The following is a 19911-nucleotide window of genomic DNA, read 5'->3' as shown; positions in this document are numbered from 1 at the left end:
GAAGGAGAATCTAGAATCATCAAAGAATTGAGTCACTTCCAAAAGACAAGGAAACATCAACCCTGAGCAAGGAACGCTCACAAACCACACTACACCACACAAGGGCAGTTCAGTGCAATAGGAAACACAAAACCCAAGCATGAACCCCAACAGGTACCTAGTAGATTATAAAGACAAGATAACTCTTCTGTTATGAATAACATGAGGAGTTAAACTTCTCCAATGGCCATAAATATGATATGTCATGATTGAGTTGGCCTCTACTCAAAAAGGTACTCAGAACATCGATCAACAACTCCAAAAGTGAAAGCCTCATAGCCGGACTCAGATTGAATCCATTTGAAAAGCATCGAAAAGATATCGACAAGGACTACAACATGAAGAAGCTAAGAGAGACCATGACCTATGATCTGAGCCACCACTCAAACCAAAACAACAAAGACAAAACCAATAGCCTAGGTCACCAAGACAAGCAATAGACAAAATGTCCAAACCCACACAAGAGCACACATGCCCAAAACAACATAAGGCATCGAATGAAAGGTAAATCACACATTGAAACCATCATGAATTTTCTTTCATAAATTCATTAATTAAGCATAACATAAGAACTAATGCATAATGAACTGAAAGATTTTCAAGCAAGGGTCCAAGAGTCACTATAGAACAAGTACATACCTTTCAATTTCTTTCAAAAATAACATTAAGTTTAATCACCATTTAAACCATTCAGTTACAATAACAACTTTAGATCTAACAAAGACACACTAGTATGTTCTCCATGATATTATCCCTTGAATGTACTACTAGAGGTTCGAAATGAACATGATAGAGTCACAACACACAACTGGGCAGCAATAAAACACATCTAGAATAGTCATCATGAAACATAATAAAAAGCCCAAATGGGAGAATTGCCGATTCCAAAAGTAAGTACCAAAAAGAGCTCATTTCAACAATAAGTCAAATGTGACAACTGCCACAAAGAGAGGGATAGATAAAATTTGATGACTACTCCAAGAGAGGAAAATATTAAAAACCAATGCTAGCCCAACAACATGAGGAAAGTACCTCCAGCCAAATAAAATAAGGCATCAAACAAATCACATTACAAGTGATGACTGAGTACAGTCACACAAGAGGGATAAATCACCACACAATGCTAAGGAATACATCATCCTAGCAGTGTTAAAGAACACACTCACACTATGTAGACAACAATAATTTCCATGCACTACAACATTTAGATATCTATCAAATTAATACAGTTTTACATAAGCTTAAGAAACAATTAGATTGGGGACTTAAGTCATTAACCCAAATATATAATGCAAAACTACAACTTAGCAATGATTCACAATAAACACTCATTTTCAATGAAAGGAACCATTTCATCATTATAACAAAAAAAATGAAGAATCACAAATAAGATTCATTCATCAACTTACAACCAGGAAAAAATAGGGAAACAATGCACCTAACCCCACAAGGAGAAACAAGAAGAGGCACACAAGCCAACACATGGAAACCAATCAGTGGCTCCATCCAAAAAGGGTCACACACGCAACCAACCAAACAAGGCACATCGATCCCACCTACAAAGCCAGGAAGACTCACTTCCTTTTCCACACACTGCTTTAGTTGCATCTACTGGACAAGCAAGTCCATCATGAGTAGATACCAAAGCAACAAAGATCATGAGTTCTCACCGAGACACTCGCACTCAACCAATGCAACAACAACTACAAGGGCAACATAACACAGAGATCCCAATGTTTGAACATGGGCTCTGATACTAGATGTAATTCCCTACCTGGAGATCCTTGGAAACAAGGATTCAAATCAAGCCAAGATATTTTTTTTTTTACAAGTATGAATGCACAAGACAACATCATACAGGGATCACAAACATCACAATGGAAGACTTCAACACAATCCTGGCAACTAATGAATTTTTGAATGCCACTACCAAACTGACACACCCAAACAAAAGCCAACAACCACCGCAACAAGATGAGGGCACAAGAAATGACCAATCATCAACAAAACACCAAGCTAGGGTAAAATGCAAAATCCCAAAATTTGGCCAAGCCTGAAATCTTGAAGCCCTGAAAATTAGCTAAGTCTGGATTTCTGAAGCCCTGAAATTTCCTAGAATCCATAACTTATCTCCGAGAGGTCTGAAACCTATCTCAAACGATTTTTCGCATATATTAAAATATATCTTAAGTATACTTATACTTAAACAATATATTTTAAACCCCAAGAGAATAAAACAGAAACACGAAAACTCGATTTCAAGAGAAACCAACAGAATTCAAAATGCAATAGCATAGGGTCAAAGAATGCCCAAAAGGGTATCCAAAACAACTCTCAAAAAGATCGGATCATGAAATAAAGTGCCCGCTGATGGCACGTGCAGGTTTTTCACAAAAATTGTGCAACACTTTTTACTATGGGAGGGCGATACTTCTCCTTAAGGCATGCGACACTCTTACAGTGTCATGCGGAATTTCTCAAGAAGGCATGCGACACTTTTCAGCATCGTATGACATTTCTCAAGAAGGTGTGCGACACTCTTCCAGTGTCGTACGACATTTCTCAAGAAGGTGTGCGATACTTTACAGTGTTGTACGACATAGTTTGCATGGGCGTGTGATACTTTTTAAAGTGTCGCACCATGCTAAAAAAATATCGCCCATAGAAACACGAAAACACTCCCAAAAGCAAAACGGACCAAAACTAGTGCAAAGAACCTCCACACCACAGAGTACCGGATCCGCAAAGGCTTGAGGAATGAACACTCGAGTGCAAGAACAACACAGAAAGGAAAACATCTATCCATCTAAACTACAGCAACAAAGAACACATTGATATAAACATCGTAGAGAGCTGAACAATAAAACTAAGTACGTGGTTCCTCCCAACCATCAATAGCATCATAAGACCATCGTGGATCCTAGCCATCCCCCATGCATAACATCCCAAGCCATTGACCAAATTGTCAGTACTGTCATAATAGGGATGTCACTACTAAAACATGCAACAATATAAGCATAAGGAAATCTAACATGCTAGTGATAATGAATAAGATAATCCTATAGTAGATAACATCTCCTATCACATGCTAAATAGTAGTAAGCAACATATATACTACTAAAGCAAATCACATCATCTAATCATATGCTAAACATCATAATAAGGGAATGCGCCAAATAAAATAACATCTAAACATGATATGCAAGCATCCCAATGAAAGCATAAATCACAAGAAAGCATACTTTGAAACCCGAAGTACCAAGTGAAGACATCCAACAATGGTCACACTAGGAAAAAAGATCATCTCTGTACACCGATCCCTAGTAGTGGTGAAGGTAGCTATGCCTCCCAACCACGTGGCACCCATAGGTCCACACCCACCATGCTGATGGAGATAAAGATCCAATCACAAACACACAAAAATCACAACATCCATGGCTAACACTCACGCCAGACAGTATGATGGCTGAACCAAGAACCTAAGACAATGCAAGGAGTACAGGTCCTGGTCAGACACTCAATAGGCTACTATGTAGGGACTAACATCATGGAGAGTCGCTTGGCATCAAAAAGCCCAAGCTCAGATCTGTGTAGCTCAACTCCCTCAACGGAAGGCCAATACACCATGTAGCTCAATTCCCTCAACGGAAGGCCAATACACAAAAGTACCATTTTATTATCTTAAGTTTTATTAACAGTCACACATTTTATTTAATTATCACTTATATAAAGCTTCCTCTGCCAACCCATGATGACATGATCGTCAGACTGCGAGATAGAAGCCCCCTCCATATGCTACCCTACCCTACCCATGCTCATCCTACGACAAGTGCCCGTGGGCATGCATACTCCCATCCCAACCCCAATGATCATAACTTTCGGCAAATCCACGGAAGATCGGGCCTCGCAAGTCACCCAACAAATGTATGCACACGTACTCATGTGTGGCGCACCACCATCACGAAGATCATAACACAAGGATAGGAATGAGAACACAATGCAAAGAAAACACCCAACTGAAAGTAACACGAGAAGGATGGATTCTACATGAATCCCAAAGCCAATAAAATCATACATCATGAAAGCACTCAACCGGCCTCAATCTAAGAGTATGGATTCTACATGAATCCCAATGATGTAACAAGACCAAACATCATGAACTCACTCAATCAGCCTCAATTCGAGAGTATGGATTTTACATGAATCCTAGCATTCATGAAACAAAAGCAAAGATCCAACAAAAATCATAACAAGTATAAAATCACTCAATCGATCACAATGTCGGGAGCACGAATGCAACATGCATCCCAATGCAACATAAAAGTGCAAAAGTGGTCTGATTGATATCCAAACAGATCATCCAAGTCCACAACCCACATTGTGCCAAAAAAACTCGAGAAAATAGGGTGGCAAGCAAAATGAGGTAAAAATTCCAAATTTTGGAAAAACTTCAAAACTAAAACCCATTTGGCCTTTGGGTTCAAAAATCAAAAAAATCCAAAAATAAATGGAATTGGACACCGTATGCAAAAATGGCCAGCATAACGACATAAAATCCCAAACCCTCATCCCAAAAAATAGGGAAATGTTCATACCCGCCCAACCGGGTAGAAGTAACATATAGAAATAGAGGGGAACACTAGTTCTCAGCCTCCAAACAAATAGCTACAAAAAATAGAAGCTGAAACGGAGCAGAAACAATAAAACGGGAAAGCCCTACCTCACAGCCAAAAGGGTAAAACGGGAATCTGAACCATAAAATAAATATCTCGTAGAAGTAGCTGAAAATCTCAGCAATCCAAGGTTTCCCCGAGCTGGATCCAACGAGTTCAACCTCGTGATGACCCCACGCCCATAGCTCCCACAACGAACAAAACAGTAAATCCTCATGAAGAGGATTTTGGGTTTTACTCTCCAACTTTCCAATTCAAAAGTGAGAAGTGAGGAATTAAATTCCTCTTTGGATACTTATTCAGTTTTCAGGTGAATAATCGATTAGGGCATTTAACTGACCAATCCAGTTAAACCCTGAATCCACCCAAATGAAAATAGGCTATTCCTATAAATAGGAATTCATCTATGGAAAAGCTGCCAGAAATTAAAATAAATCAATTAAAAAGCCCGAAAACCCAAAAATACATAAATCTCCTGAACAACTTTCGCGACAAAGCGAAACTTAAATGCACAAACATGCTTACTGGTCTAATCACATAATGCAAATGAGTTTGGATTTAATAATCATTGAAAGGTTTAAATTAAAAATTTAATTAAGGATACGTCGACCATACAAGGGTGACATTGGTAAAATATGAACGGCTGAATCACTAACTCCATGTGCCACTGCCAGGGATATAAATCCTACACACTAAACAACACGATCAAGTGCAATTGCATATAATAACATAGCCAAAGCAATAAATGCATTAAATCACCTAATTTAGCCATTTAATTAATTATATTAAAATAATCTATTTACATCGCTCACGTTCGCAAAAGGCATAGCAATGCAGGAATGAAGTAGATAACCATAGCATTAAATCCATCATATAGAAAAATCAAAGGTATGTCCAACTAGCAGATAACTAGATAACCAGATATCATCATAAAACACACTGTCATCTCAAAATGGCATCATCATGCAATATGATTAACTGAACAGCATAATAGTCTAATATCTATGATACTGGAATCAAAGAGTAACATTTGACCCTCAGGTCATCTCAAATGTAAAACATCACATAAGAATAGATATCTCTCAGATCAAAATAAAACAAGGTAAATGTCCACAACACATAACCCAAGAATCCAACATGAACAATCCATTCTAATTACTTAAGCATTTAATAATGATTGATTACTCTACATTAAAAAGGAATTTAAAACATATAAACAACCATAGTCATAAACATGACTAACCACTACTACAGGAACCTAGTCTTGTGTAGCATGGTAATAGAACATTGTGCAATCTTTGCACACATCTCAGGGTAATTACAGAATATCCTCATGATACCACATCGATCCTGGTAACCATTGGCACAAACCTCAATGAACCAAAAATCACATCATAATCTCAAAGATTAGACAAAAACATAATCAACGCAACTGATAAAGAAACATAAATCCAAACACCTGAACGATGTAGACCACTCAGCATCACAATCATGATCCCATCACAACAAAAGATCAGCAAGGTTGCATCCATCAGGATGACTTACAAAAGTCAAATGGGAGAGGCACTACACTTCCTACCATATCTTTGCATGTCCCTTTAGTTTTCCCTTCACAAACTTAACCCTATCAAGATCCTCAATATCTTCATACTCAAAGTACTCCTCTAATTAATTGATCCAATCAATCAGCTCCTTTGGGTTAAGATTTCCCAAAAATGTGGGAACTTCAAACTTAGGTCTTTTTCCAACCTTCGAGATGGCCCTAAAGAGCCACTCTTCCTTTGGGTTGAGAACTGCCTTTGCTCTAGCATTTTCTTCTACTTCATCCTCATCTTTAGTTTCATCTCTTATAGGAAGATTTATTCCTCTACGCATTTTTTCTTCCAATGCTTTCATTTGTGTTTGGAGGGCTCAAAAACCCTCAAGTGTAACACCTATAGCTCTTCCACCATACTCTCTTCATGGGCATTTTTTTGCTTCCACTAAAACCCTAGTGTAAATTGCCTCACAATTAGTGATCTATCTACACATTCAACCCAAACCACAATTTTGGTGCAAACTACCTTACACTTAGCAATCTGTCCACACACTCAAGAACTCTAGCTCTAATACCACTTGATGAAGGGTGCTTCCCTTAATACCATAAACACATTACAAAAACAAAGAAACAACAAAAAATGTGAGAAAAAAAATATGGACTTCTTATTTGTGCTACAAATGCAGAATTATAGAATTCATAAGTATAATATGCTAACCCACATGGGTGCCTTCATTATAGTAATATGCAAAACAAGCTGCAAACTATCACCTAGAGCTATTCTAGAAAATGTTTGGGCCTTTCTTAAATAGACAATTTTATGTTGCCTATGAAGGTTCTAGACATTAAAACTTAATACCTAGGGTTGACAGACCCTAACAATACATATAAAGTTGGCCAAATACATCTATGACAATTATTTTAAATATTTTGGGTAGCCCAACTTTGAAAGGGCATAACTCACAAACCGTCGCTCTGATTGACTATTATAGCCACTTTTTAGAAATGCCATCTTCTAATCTATAGGTTTAAAATCATGCTAGCACCCTTCTATTGAGTTTTTAAACCTCATCAGGGCACTCTAAAGCCTCTAATAGTGAGCCTAGAGATTTTTTTGTAAAATTTTCCACCAAAAATCTACAATAACTTCTCTGATACTTATGCTTGAGTAACGAGATTTTTATGGTGGGCTTACAACTCTAAAATGAAGCTTCCTATAGAAAATGAGAACATTCTAATCTCAAATGAACAACTTACTAAAAATAGCAAGTTCCCATAAATAGTAACCACCCTATTTACTAATCTTTATTAAAATAGAAAAGGGTGCTCCCCTTATTACCATAAACATATTATAGAAACAAAGAAATAACAGCAAATGCAAGAGCAAAATATGGACTTCTTATTTGTGCCACTAATACAAAATTATAGAATTCATAAGTACAATATGCTAACCGAAATGGGTGCCTTCATTATAGTAATCGATAAGACAAGCTACGCACTATCGCCCAGAGCTATTCTAGACAATATTTGGGCCTTTCTTAAATAGGAAATTTTATGCAACCTGGGAAGGTTCTAGACATTGAAACTTAATATCTAGGGATGACAGACCCTAGCAATACATATGGAGTCGGCCAAATACATCTTTGACAATTATTTTGGATATTTTAGGTAGCCCAACTTTGAAAGACCATAACTCGCAAACTATTGCTCTAATTGGCTATTATAACTACTTTTCAAAAATGTCAGCTCCTAATTTACAGCCTTGGAATTGTGCTTGCACCCTTCTATCAAGTTTTTAGACCTCATCTAAGCACTCTAATGCCTTCAACAGTGAGCCTAAAGATTTTTTTGCAATTTTTTTCACTAAAAATCCATAATAACTTCTCCGATACTTATGCTTAAGCAATTATATTTTTATGGTAGGCTTAAAAATCTAAAATGAACCTTCCTATAGAAAATGAGAACATTTCGAGCTTATATGAAAAACTTACTAAAAATAGCAAGTTCCCATAAATAGTAACAACCCTATCTACTACTCCTTATTAAAATAGAAAAGACTTAAAATAAAATATTTTTGAGTGATGCAAGATTTTTCTTATACCTAGGATGCTCCTACATCATTAAGATTAGTATTTTGGTGTAATGACAACATCGTTCTAGCAGTTTGGTGGTCTTTCCCTTGAAGTTGTTTAGACAATGGGTCATTTTTCCTTCCACAATTCTTAACAAGGTTGGAATCTTCTTATAGGGGTTTGAAGTCTCCTAATAGGAACTGATATGTACTTAATATATTTCATCAGCTAGTAATTGAGTCCATCCTCTTACAAGTAAGTTATATTTTAGTAATTCATTTTGTGGGTGCCATCCCCACCATGGTTTTCCCTCTAATCAAGGGTTTCCCTAGTTAATAAATCTTGTATTATTGTATATGGTTATTGTACTTGTTGATTACATGTTTCAAATTTAATAAGGATAAGAAAAGTTATCTTGATTGTATAATTGATTTACCCCCCCCCCCCCCAACTAGTTACCTTGGTGCACTTTACTTTCTAACAATTGGTATCAGAGCATCATGTCCTTGGAGGAAAATCTTAACAGCTTAGGGAGATCTATGGCAAGTCATTTCAGAAAGGATTGTCCAAAGTTTGATAGAACCAACTATGACAGCTGGAAAGAGAAGATGAAGACACATTTTCTATGCATGGGCCTAGGATATCAGTTGACTACTAAATGAAATAAAAAAGTAATTGATGAAGAAAAGCTTAGAGATTGTATTGAAAGATAGAGAGAGTTATTCATGTATAATATTCTTACAAGGGAATAAATTTTATCAGCCCTTCCTAAAAAATGAAAAATAATCATGTAAAATATTTTAAATTGTCAAATAAAATTTGCAAAGGTTTGGAATCTATGTATGAAAGATAGAGAGATATTTTTATGTGTAACATGATTTCCAAGAAGCACTTTTGTTATCCCTTCCTAAAAATGAATACAAGTCATGTAAAATCTTTTAGATTTTCCTATAAAATCTGGAAATCCTTTGAATCTATTTATGAAGGTGATAAGCATGATAAGAAGGTTAGATTGCATAATTAGATATGTTTGTTTCTATTAGTCAACTTTTTAAGTCATGTTTGTTTCAAAATCTTTTGGAATATTTTTGAATTTCAATAGACATATCCTTTGTTTAGGGCAAGAATGTTAAAACAAAGCCTAAGTAGAATGTGAATGTTTGAAAACCCTTGTATTATTTTAAATCTTTTGATAGGGTTGTTTCCTTTGCTAGGTTTTATTTTTTGAAGAATAGGGTTAATTCTTTTGATTTTCTAGTCTTACTCTACTCGTGGTTGTGGCTTGGTTAGTTCACATACTAAGTAAATATGTTTGGTTAGCCCAAGTGAAAAACTATTCTCAAAAATCATTGATCTACCTTAGATCTAGGGCTCTCACTTCATCATTTTGTGAAGATGTTGTCTCTTGATTTTTTCTAATAAGGCAAGCTTCTATCACCTATCTAGTGAGACCAAAGAAATATAGTAATCCTCATGATTAATCTCAGCCTTTTGATACTATAAAGATCAACACTTATCTATTTATAGTGCCTCTCCCATTTGATTTCTATGAGTCATCATGATGGATGAAACCTTGTTGATCTTGTAAGGAAACTTGGCAATAAAGAATATAACCGTTTCCACATAACCCATAATAAATCTAAAATAAACACGAAATTAAAATCCACATGCAAGAGAATAGACAACATACCCACAAAAATTGTGACACAAGATATACCTTGGGAAACCCTCATTGAGGGAAAAACCCAGCCTCCAAAAGCATCCATCATCATGTATTATTCAGCAAAAATACCATTGCCATACAACCATGGAAGCCTTCATGACCATAGCCACAACCAAGCAAACTATGTGAAAAAGCATGAATCCACACATCCCATGCCATGCTTTCAACCTTCACAAATGCTCCCTTGGCTAACCTGTCAAGCCTTGTCCCGCTCAACTCTTACCTTTTGTCTTCTCCTTGTCACTCTTTCTCTCTCACTACAACAACTACCTTTGTGGCTTCTTATATAGTAGCAAGTCCCACAAAACCACCAAGTGGTATTACATAAACCATGTGCTAAAACCATGTGCTACCTAACCCGCTAACCTCACATTTAATATTGGACATTTAATTCTTTTTTCCCCAATATTAAATAATTACATGAAATATTTTCACAATGTTACAATACAACTCATCAAGAATATTCTATGGGAATCTTTACATGTTGCACGTCCATCTAGGTACAACATTACATAATAAAATAAAATAATAAAATAATAATATTATGCAATGTGTGCAACACCCATTATCTCAACAATCTCCCACTTGTTGTATACATTGCATAGGGTCAATCCGTAGCCACATAAATGAACAAGGGAACTATCCCTCCCAGCACATCCACCATCATGCATCAAAAATACACCAAGTGCTCCATCCTAGTACCTGCAACAAAATCAAAGTATCCAACATCTCAATCATGAATGATCTCACCTCCTATTATGCCACTGCCACTGGAAATACATAAAAGCTATCCAAAGAGAAAGCCACCCAACCTGTTGCATTAGAAGATCATAAATTCTTGTACCAACTGAAATTCCAAGCACAAATAACCTGATCCAAAGGTAATCACATGTATCTATAGTTGTCAAAAATATCCATAGCTGAAATAGCACCCACAGCAAAGTGCCAAACCCATCCAACTATCCATACCTCAAAGGTATAACAAATGAATCTCATATCACCGACATATCCAATCTATAAACTGCAATCACAAGCCTCAAGAGCAATACCTGCCACATATATACCAAGAAGCTCCCATTGCAAAAGATAATGTCAAATCTATAACCAATCCACTCAACACATCTCAAAGAAGTGAATCCATGTAGTATCAAAAACATCCACAATACATAAACTAATATCCTGCAAGAACAACTCTCATAACAAGTCTCCAATGCTCTCCCAAGTTCACCACAACCAACAAAGGAAAGAGGAAGAAATAACCATGTCATCTCTCACATGACATACATGAACATAAACCAGTGATCATAATCTCCAACCAATCTCAAATCCAATGTAGGCAAAACTGAACATCCAAGAAGATAACCAAGACTAGAGAAACCATGCAAATCTTAACCTGTATCATGTCCTTCTACACACACCTCTAGATGTAAACTGTGCAAGTATGATCTCCTCCATTAAACCCCAACAAGAATCCTCAACAACACCCAAAACATACCATATAACTAATTATGGATGTAAGCCTCTCACAAGAAGATCAAACTCAATAAAACCATTCCTAAACCAAGGAATAACCATTCCTAATCCAAGTGAAATGCCCAATATAAAACCATCTCCCAAACCCAACCAGCATAAAAACATATGCACATGGAGATAACCAATGCTAAACCATCTCTCAAATGAACCCTCTAGAACTAACTCATGTACCATAGCTCAAGATCCGTATCCATGAAAGACAAGCATAAATATAATGCAACTAAGAGAAAACAATGGGTTATACCTCTCAAGTAGTAAACCGCCAAGTAGACCAAGAGTGGGGAATGAGAATGCTCATCAAGATACCCAAGTCTCCAACCAAGACTCATCTAAGAACAATCTCCTCTCAAGTCCATATCAGGTGACTGCCCCTCGGACTTCCTGCTGAAACCATCAACCGTCCCAACAAATACTTCTCTAATCTAAGAGAAATCAGTGTCACCATAGTCTCTAAGTATCCATGAGCACCTGTAACCAATCAATTCATGCCAACTCCAAATGCAACATAGCAATATCATGAAGTATCCAGCTTATGATCAATGTACTCAATACCAAGAAACTAAACCAAGATCAATGTCAAAGTTCCAACCATGGCCTCAGGAACATAAACATGACAACATGATCTTACCATCTCAACCAAAGAGATAACATGCTCCATATGAACATACCATAACATGTCACAACTCTAAATGCATATCAAGAGTATACCATGACATAATAATGAAACCATCCTCACACCAAGGATAACATGTCAAATAAAATCATAAACCACACTTTTGCCAAGAACCTTGTGAATCCTCAAGATGCAACCATCTCCATACACCATGAAGAAAACCATCTCCACATACCAGGAAGAACCATCTCCATATACCATGAAGATAACCAAGAACTCCATGAGTCCTCAAGATCTAACCATCTTCATACACCATGAAGATAACAAGTGCACCATGCAAATGCCAAGCTATCCATGACATCATGATGAAAAACCATCCTCTAACCATGAGAATCAACCAAGGCATCAAACTATCAAAAAAATCAAAGTGCACATCATGAGCTCCTTAAAAGAAACTAAATAACTATGATCCTCAACCAAGAAGATATACCACCATAACCAAATCAGAAATCCAAGCTAATGAACATCAAATATGTACTTGTATATCCAATCATGTCATACCAAAATCTATGGCACCATGATCACATTCATGAACTGAGCATCTGGCTCTCAATATGTCCAACTTGTCAGCATAGTCAACCACAATCCTCCACCATGACTGTACCTGGTAACAACATCTCATCCCTTCTACATGAAGAGAATAGTAAATCATATGACTTAGGGCATAGACAACCCAAATCCAAGCCACCAATATGAATATGCATCAATAATGAAAGATCAATGGGAAAAGACAACCCATAACCAAGCTATAAATGCAACCTGTAAGTATAGACCGCTTACAACACTGCACAACTTGTAGACCCAACAAGTCATCATACATATCCAAACCAAACACTGATAACCATACCATCATGAGACCAAACTTGAGTATACAATGACATCAAAACTTAAATCTCCAATGCCATAAACTCACAAGTTACCATAGTCAAAATATATACCATAAACTATTCAGATCAATATATCAACAAATAAATCATGCCAAACCTGCACCAAATCTGAACCAATGTGTAGAGCTCTCCAAGAGCTTTCCATTGACTAGTCGAAGTCCAAAATCTAACTCCGTATGCCCAAGTTATGCCCTAATCCGTGCTCAAAATAAATAACATCTAAATTTAGGGCTCTTAAAACCTAACAAAATCTCAAAATCATAGAACCAAACTTACACCATCTTGTTGTTCTCTGAATTAGCTTTCCAACGCCTGTAAGAACTCTGAAATCTGATATTCTGAGAGAAAGTTATGGCCGTTTTACTAAGACAGTCTTTTTACCATTTTTAGTACGACTTTTCATTTTTTATTTTTTCAGTGACAAAAATTTTGACGGGATTAAATTTGACGGCCATCATGGGCTAAAACCAAAAAACTCTTTCATTTCCTCTGAACATGGCCAAACTAGGGCATATTATATATCAAAATTTATGAAAATGTCGACCCGGATCCAATGGTGAGGTCTATTTTTACCCAGGAGGTCATTTTTGCAAGCTACCCCCCAAAACCCTCATTTAAAAGAAACATCCAAAAAAATCTTTTTGTCCAACAATTTCACATGCTCAAATCTTTTAACATCCCATCATAACAGCAAATCCAAAGCCCTCAGATCTGCAGTAAATCATTCATATATCTTGCCCTTTCTTTTATCCTCTCATGCATTCCCATGGATTCAATCTAGGGTTACAAAAATAAAACCATAGCTCTAATACCACTTGTAAAGAAACTTGGCAATAAAGAATATAACCATTTCTGCATAACTCATAATAAATCTAAAATAAACATGGAATTAAAATCCACATGCAAGAGAATAGACAACATACCCACAAAAATTGTGACACAAGATATACCTTGGGAAACCCTCATTGAGGGAAAAACCCAGCCTCCAAAAGCATCCATCATCATGTATTATTCAGCAAAAATACCATTGCCATACAACCATGGAAGCCTTCATGGCCATAGCCACAACCGAGCAAACTATGTGAACAAGCATGAATCCACACATCCCATGCCATGCTTTCAACCTTCACAAATGCTCCCTTGGCTAACCTGTCAAGCCTTGTTCCGCACAACTCTTGCCTTTTGTCTTCTCCTTGTCACTCTTTTTCTCTCACTACAACAACTACCCTTGTGGCTGCTTATATAGTAGCAAGTCCCACAAAACCACCAAGTGGTATTACATAAACCATGTGCTAAAACCATGTGCTACCTAACCCACTAACCTCACATTTAATATTGGACGTTTAATTCTTTTTTCCCCAATATTAAATAATTACATGAAATATTTTCACAATGTTACAATACAACTCATCAAGAATATTCCATGAGAATCTTTACATGTTGCACGTCCATCTAGGTACAACATTACATAATAAAATAAAATAATAAAATAACAATATTATGCAATGTGTGCAACACCCATTATCTCAACAGATCTTTCTTATTAGTGATCATGATTGGGACCATGAGTAGTCTACACCCTAGGGGTGATTTGATTTATATTGTTGCATTCTCTAGTTGATTATACTTTTGGCTAATTTATGAGATTATGATGTGTTAGATGGTTTCGTTGAGGATTAACAATGTATATTGTTGGGTTTGTTATGATGTTATGGTTCTCTAGGTATTTACCTTATTCATTTTAGTTATTATAAAAAATACATGTTTAAATGAAATTAATTAGATACTTTAATTATATGTTTTCACATAATTGTCACTTTCGATATTATTATTGTGCATCTACACTTGATTGTGTTTGTTTATTGTGTAGGACTTATATCCCCAACAATGACACATGGAGTTAGTGATTAGACCTTTCATGTTGATTCAATATCATTCTTGTATGGATGATTTATTTTTATTGATATTTTAATCCTCTAGTAATTGGTAAATCTAGATTCATAATGCATTATGTGATTAGACCTATGAGTGTGTATATGCATTGAGGAATCCACAATGGTTGTGGAAGTTATCTAGTTATTTTGATTTAATGTTTTGAGAGAATTTTGTATTAATTTAACTTATTTTAATTACAAATAGCTTTTTCATAGTTGAATTCCATTTAATTGGAATTTCCTAATTTTGGTTTGGGTTGAGAAGGGATTTAATTAAGTGATCCAGTTATTTTCCTATTTTAATATTTCACTCTTAAAGTGGATATACATCCCAAAAGAGAGTTCTTTCTCACTTATCACTATTTGAATTATAAATTTGAGAGCAAAAGCCAAATCTCCTTCAGGAGGAATTATTGTTTGATTCATGATAGGAGCTATGGGCATTGGATCATTCTGAGGTTGGTGTTGTTGGATCTAGCTTGAGGAGACCTTGGTTTGCTGAGCTTTTGGGCAACCTCTGTAGAGTGATTATTTTATCATGTCTATTCCTATTTTGCCCCTTTTGGCTTCTAGGTAGGGCTCTTCCTTTTTTATGGTTCAGCTCTATTTTAGAGTCTATTTTGGATAATAGTTTTCTAGGAGACAAAGAACTAGTGTTCCACTCCATTCATGTATGTTAGTTCTACCTGGTTGGGTGGGTATGAGCATTTGATTTTCTTTTGACTTGGGGTTTTGGGTTTTCGGACCATTATGCTAATTATTTTTGCATATGGACTCCAAACTTGAATTTTATTTGATATCTAGGGTTTGTATACCCAAATGTAAAAAGGTTTTAATTTTATTAATTTTCATCAATGTTGGATTCTGGGCATTTTTTACTTTGTCTTGATTTATGTATCACCTAATTTTCTTGGGTGTCTCTTAATACAAATATTGGTCATGGATTTGGATTATCTATAATGATTCCAATCTTAGAATATTTTTTTCTTCTTGCATTGGGATTCATCTTGAATCCATACTCCCAACTATGTGTTCAGTTGAGTGATTTTATACCTATTGTTATTGTTTCTGATTGAGCCCTTCTTGTTATTTCATGGACACTAGAGTTCATGTAGAATCCATACTCCTGGATTTAGGCTAGTTGAGTAAATTCATGATACCTGGTGTTTTTTGCATCATTAGGATTCATGTAGAACCCAAACTCTCAAATTTAGGTTGGTTGAGTGAGTCATGATGTTTGGTTTTGTTGCATCATTGGGATTCATGTAGAATTCATACTCCCAAATATAGATCAATTGAGTAATCTTATTATACTTGGAATTTTGATTATTTTTCATCTATCCCTTGTTATGATTATCATGTATTTTGTGTGGCCACACACAAGCACATGAGTGTACACTTGTTAGGTTCTTGCAAGACCTAAGCTCCAAGTTGCTTGTTGGTTGAGTTATGTTCATTGGGGTTGGGTTGGAAAACTACATTTCCTAAGGGCACTCATCATGTGATGAGCATGGGTATCTATGGTAGACCAGTGGAGGGGATTCTTTTGTAACCTTGGGTTGTGTTCCTAGTGAGGTATATGTGAAGAATTTTCTAATAAGTGACAATCAAATGAATTCATGGGTAATTAACTAAGATAAGAAAATACTAAATACTTGTATGACTCATTGGAAGGTATGTTCTCATTGGTTTATCTGAGGCCTAATATTTGTGTAGTTTATCTAAGAACATAACACTATGGCCTCCTAAGGGAGAGATTCCATTGGGTGTTTATCTTGGGCTCCATGATGCCAATCAATCTACTCTCCACTAGAGTCCCTACATAGTAGACCCATATAGTGTCTGACCAGGACATGTTGTATTGCATTGTCTCATGATCTTGGTTTCAATTCTTTGTATTGCTTGGCATGATTATTACCCATGGATGGATGATTGTGTTTTGTGTTTTTGGTCAAATTATTATCTCCATCAACATTGTGGGAGTGGGCCTATGGTTACTACATGGTTGGGAGGCATAGCTACCAATACGACTATTTGGGACTAGTATACAAACATGATCTATGTCCTACTTGAGATTGATGTTGGGTATTCACTTGGTACTTTGGTGTATCTAGAGTATGTTCTCTAGCAATTTATGTTTTATTTTGGATGCATTTTATATTATTTTTAGGTGATGATTAATATGTTACTTGATGCATTCCTTTATCATGATATTGTATCATATTGCTAGATGATGTTCCTTACCATTTATTTGGATAATGTTGCTATTAATAGATTATCATGATTGCATACATTTTTCCCTTATGGTGCTAAGGCCTTTGAGGTCTCATGATGCTATTAAGGATGGGAGGAAATGAGCAGAGTTGGTTTTAGTTTGGCAGCTTCACTACTTATGTATTTTCCTTCTTCTGATAGTTGATTTACACACATGTATTTTCATTGTGATGTTTCTTTCCATGTGATTACATTAGATGCTATGGATTAGATGTTGTAGATTATAGGTTGTGTTATTTGATCTCTTTATGATCTTGAGTGATCATTCCTCAATTTATGTGGATCTGGTACTCCCTAGTGTGGAGGTTTCATGTTTTTATGTAGTTTCTTCTTTCCTCGATGTTGCTTTGTTGGCATTCCTCACATGGGAAGGGTAGTTTCTCACACAAGAATGTATTGTCTCATGCTATACATTATCCATAACATGAGAATACATTATCTCATGTGACAATATGTTCTCTAGTGTGAGCATCTACTTCCTTGTGCAAAGTAATGTACATCCTCATGCACGTTCATGTACTTCCTCATGTGCATCCATATACTTTCTTGTGTGCATCCATGTACTTCCTTGCATGAAATAATGCACTATCTCACATGTGGTAATGCACTCTCTCATGCATAGTTGTGAAAAGTCTCATGGGAGACTATGGGGAAGAGTTTCCTTACACAAGAAATAGTGGGCATTTAGGCTTGGCTGGGGAAAGTTTAGAAGTTAGTAAGATAGATTTTTTGTGGGGTATAAAATATATCATTTATGTATAATTTGATGTATATATTAATATATGTGATTATTCATTTTAGATAGGTTCTAGACCTCTCTAAGTCAAGATAAAGATTCTAGGAAATTTTAGGGCTTTAGAAATTCAAATTTAGCCAAATTTCATGAGTCAACATTTCTCTTTTAGCATGGTGTCTAGTAGATGAGTGGTTGTAAGTTCGATTCCTCATCTCGTGTATGACCATTGTTGGCCTCTAATTTTAATTCTTTATTATGTTATGATTAGTGGAAATGGACTTGTTTGTCTAACCATGCTAGGATCTTTTACTTTGGGGTTGAAAGAGAACATCCCCTTTGTATATTCTCATGATTCATGTGATCTTTGGCTTGTGAGTTGTGGCTTAGTTCTTGGAGATCTTTGGAAGTGGTTATAAGACTTTTTTGGTGTAGGTGAACATGTAAGCTTAGCCATATTCCCTATTCTTATCACTTTTTTTTGATATTTCATTATTGCACTTGGTTACTTTATATTTTTTTTCACTAATTTATCTTAAGAAAAAAAATATTTTTTGCATGTTTTATCCTTGTGTTTTGAGGATCTCTACGTAGGGCATTACACACTTTTTCATTGAAAGAAGGTGTGCATACTTTAATAATTTCAATATAGCAACATGTTGGCATGTGGACAATGTGGACCCATAGAAGACTCTCAGGATATCTCATCATCATATACCAGTTTTCATGCCATGATTAGTTCTCATCTTAGGCCAAGTATATATTTCCTAGTAATTTCCTGATTGTTCAATCAATTGAAGATTAAAGGATGTTGTGTTCTTCCTATTGGAAAGTGATCAAGTTTTAAGAAATACGAGAATACAAGAGGCTACCACATGTCCCTGTAGGTCCCAAAAGGATGGAGAAGTATGCAATTTTTTTAGCCATTGATCAGAAACAAGATCAATGATCATCATATTGTTATGACTTCAAATTGCATGATATTTAAAAGGTGCGACAAAGAGAGTTGTTTGCTATTTTTTCCTCCTGCCAAAATTCATATTTCATATTTGGAAAAATGTCTAATAGTCAGTTGCAAATTTTATTTTTTTCAAATACATAAATGCAAAATAATATTTTATTCAAAACCTCAGTTATATGCATTATATCCTAAGTACTAAGGTTAAGTTTGTGATTTAATACTTATGTGGGCTCATATCTTCTCATCCGTTAGATACAAAGAAATCAACGAACATCACTTTGTCACTTTACAAAAAAGCACAAACCTTATTTCATGTGAGAAAGTGACAGTGTACCACATATCCAAGGTGGGCCTTCCTTTCCTTGTGGCTAGTGGAGTTGTTAGGTAAGTACAACTAGTAAGTTTTGATTCATGCTAGATATTGTGGGCTAGTGTTATTTCAGTATATTTCATTCACCATCAGATCAAGGACAATCCACGATTATCACTTTGTCACTTTACATATATGTGAGGACTTTACTTCATGTGATAAAGAAATGGTGTGACATGTGGCATGTGGGTCTTGTTTCTCTTATGGGCTATAGAAAGGGTGGAAGGTGTCAGACAAGTCAACATATGGATGCAATTCTAATTGGTTGAGATGCTGACATCAATAGTAAAATGATTATATATTCCTGAACCATTAGATCCTTCAAGAACAAGGATTGTCTCTTTCTCTCATTTTTAAGATGCAAATATTTTAAACAATGTGAGAATGCAACAGGAAGACACATGTCATAGAGGGCCCAATTTAGAAGGAAAATAGTTTGTGGTATCACAAGTAGTTATGGTTAAGTCTTAAAGAATGGTATGGTTAAGATGATAAAGAAATC

The sequence above is a fragment of the Cupressus sempervirens genome, chromosome 2, assembly GCF_028749045.1.
Source record: "Cupressus sempervirens isolate cs-2001-9-10 chromosome 2, ASM2874904v1, whole genome shotgun sequence".
NCBI classification, from domain to species: domain Eukaryota; kingdom Viridiplantae; phylum Streptophyta; class Pinopsida; order Cupressales; family Cupressaceae; genus Cupressus; species Cupressus sempervirens.
Note: the sequence above shows the minus strand (reverse complement) of the source record.